General features: G+C 40.6%; 1 non-coding gene across 1 annotated transcript; it reads left to right on the forward strand.

Moving 5' to 3' along the window:
* Positions 1-1927: 1927 nt before the first annotated feature.
* On the forward strand, positions 1928-2034 carry LOC141669009 (small nucleolar RNA R71). The gene has a single exon (XR_012553311.1). It is a non-coding gene; the product is annotated as a small nucleolar RNA R71 (small nucleolar RNA).
* The last annotated feature ends 1250 nt before the right edge of the window (positions 2035-3284 follow it).

Consider the following 3284-nt stretch of genomic DNA (forward strand, 5'->3'; position numbering starts at 1 on the left):
CGATTTGTACTCTCTCAGAATCCTCAAAAGCTTTTCCTCATCACTACCTGAAAGGTCAGATGCAATAATAACAGGCAGAGTAGATGCATCACCTAAAAATGCATACCTCAAATGCTCAGATAAAGGCTTAAGCTCAAGAGTGGGAGCCTCCTCAATAGATGGCTTGAGGGGTTTAAGAGCTTTGTTCAATTCCTCCATTCCAAGAGATTCAAAAGGCATATCTATCTTCCTTTTCCAGGGAGAAGCATTCAAATATTGCAATTGTTCTTCACCTTCGTCATCTTCACTATCTGAATTCCCCAACAAGGCTTTCTCTAAGGCATTGGACCTTAGCAATTGATCAAGTTCCGATGTGACCACCGAATCGACCAACTCCACCTTTAAGCATTCCTCATTATCAGTAAGAAATTTCATAGCATCGAACACATTCAAAGTAACATTCTGATCCAAAACTCGCATTATGAGCTCACCCTTCTGCACATCTATCAAGGTTTGGCCTGTCGCCAAGAAGGGTCTCCCCAGGATTATGGGAATCTTCTTGTCCTCCTCAAAATCAAGAATGACGAAATCAGTAGGGAAGATGAGTTTATCAACCTTGACCAAGACATCCTCCACAATACCTCACGGATATGTAATAGAACATTCGGCCAATTGCAAGGTCATATAAGTCGGCTTGGGATCGGTAAGTCCAACTGCTCCCAAGTCACATAAGCATCTGTCAAAAGACACTTTCCAAATAGTACATGGAATAGTGAAGCTTCCTGGATCTTTAAGCTTCGGAGGCAACTTCTGTTGCAGCACATCACTGCATTCCTCCATGATTGCAACTGTCTCTAAATCATCCAGCTTTACCTTCCGGGAGAGAATACCTTTCATAAACTTTGCATAACTAGACATCTGCTCAAGAGCCTCGGCAAAAGGTATGTTAATATAAAGTTTCTTGAACACCTCCAGAAACTTCTCAAATTGCTTGTCCATCTTTTTCTTATATAGCCGCTTGGGAAAAGGCGGTGGATGATAGATCTGTTTCTTGCCTGTATTACCCTCAGGCGAAGTGTGCTCAACAGTAGTCTTCCTTGGTTCCACTTCTTTACCCTGTTGCTCTACTTCTTTCTCTGCCTCAGCTTCTTCAGTCAACTCTTGAGTTTTTTCGGGATTCACAACCTTTCCAAACCTTAAAGTGATTGCCTTTACCTGTTCTTTAACTTCCCTCTAACCTGGCACTTCAGTGTCACTAGGTAGTGTACCGGGCTGATGATTTAGCAAGGCTTTAGCAATTTGCCCGATTTGATTTTCCAAGGTCTTGATAGAAATAGCTTGACTCTTACACATAAGCTTCAACTCCTCTAATTCAGGTTTTTTATTGGCTTGTTACAGCTGGAGTTGCTGTCTAAGTGCATACTGTGGTTGCAGAAAACCAGGGGGGTTGTACTGCTTAGCTGGGTACTGCTGATAAGGCTGTTGAACTACATTTTGAGCATTGCTCCAACTGAAATTAGGATGATTGCAGTTGTTGGGATGATAGGTGGTTGACACTGGTTGCTGCGATCGCTGGAAGTTGCTCACGAACTGAGCTGATTCACTAGAAATTGCGCACTAATCAGTCTTATGGGCACCAACACAAAATTCACAGACAATGGCAATTTGATTAACTCCATAATTAGCCAAAGTGTCCACCTTCATCGTCAAAGCCTTAAGTAGGGCAGCGATATCAGTTGTTGTGTCCAACTCCAGAATTCTTGCGACTTTCCCCTAAGTCAGTCTCTGGGAAGGATTCTGGTACTCATTAGTAGCCATCAGTTCAATAAGTTCATAAGCTTCATCGTAGCTCTTAGCCCACAAGGCTCTTCCTGATGCTGCATCAAGCATGGGTCTAGAAGTAGCACCCAATCCATTGTAGAAATAATTAATAATCATCCAATAAGGCATGTCATGGTGTGAGAACTTCCTTAGCATCTCCTTATATCGATCCCAAGCCTCACACAGAGATTCCCCAGTTTGCTGAGCAAACTGGGTAAGAGCATTCCTGATTGTAACAGTCTTCTTCATGGGTAAGATCCTCCCAACCGGTGATGGATCCTGCTGGTAGAGAGTGTAACCAGCACTTAGCCTTGTCCCTCAGAGAAAATGGGAAAAGGCATAGCTTGGTAGCATTTTCAGTCATATCATTGAATTTAAAAGTATCGCAAATCTCGATGAAATCCCTGATGTGCATGTTGGGGTCTTCAGTAGGAGAACCCCCAAACTGAACTGAGTTCTGTATCATCTGAATCGTGCTTGACTTGATCTTAAAAGTGTTAGCCCTGATGGATGGTCTGATGATGCTTGACTAAATGTCATTAATCTTAGGTTGAGAATAGTCCATCAAAGCCTTCGTATTTTCAGCTTGATATCCCATCGCTACTATAACTGGTTCTTCGACTTTCTCTTCTTCCTCTACCTTCTTTTCTTCCTCAAAAACTTCCTTACGAACTACCACAACTTCTTCCTCGGATTTATCTAGTGTTCTCTTACGAGTACGTGAACGCGTATGCATACACCCTCGCTAGAGTACCTGAAATAAGATAAGAAAACATATAAGTAACAATGTCCGAGTCAATGAACTTTAACGACCATTGATGAAAAGCACATAAACTATTAATTAACACTGCAGTCCCCGGCAGCGGCGCCAAAAACTTGTTAGTCGCTAAACACATGCTAATAATACACGCAAGTATACGAGTTCGCAAGTAGTATAGAATCTTTTCTAGTTCATTCCCACAGAGACTGTTTTGGTTAACTAATTAACTCACACACTTAAGCAACAATGTATGGTTATTATTTAATGCTAAGACGATGACAATTTGAGGTTGTTTATAACTAAGAATTTACTAATGATTATAACTACGAGGATAAGATTGATTGAATTAATATATATGAGAAACATGGGATTCTAACTTCATTAAATACTTCATTCAATAGCCTTATTGTTCTTAACCTTAGCATGCAATGGTGATGACACTAATCAGACAACACGAAACTGATAAACGCCAACTTCGTTGCACGAGTACCATACTACCAGACATCCACAAAACAGATAGAAGCTGAATAGACACCAATTATATTGAGACCCTATATATCTATAGAATTTGACAACATAACGGTTTAAGTACAAGTTATCTATCTTGATTACACAGGGCAAGTAAGATGGTTAAAATTACCTACGAATCATGCATATCGAATACATGAACCTATGCTAGCATGGCAAGTTTTAAATCCTTAAATTCACTTTCGCTTCATTAAGA

This window comes from Apium graveolens, chromosome 6 (genome assembly GCF_009905375.1).
Source record: "Apium graveolens cultivar Ventura chromosome 6, ASM990537v1, whole genome shotgun sequence".
NCBI lineage: Eukaryota > Viridiplantae > Streptophyta > Magnoliopsida > Apiales > Apiaceae > Apium > Apium graveolens.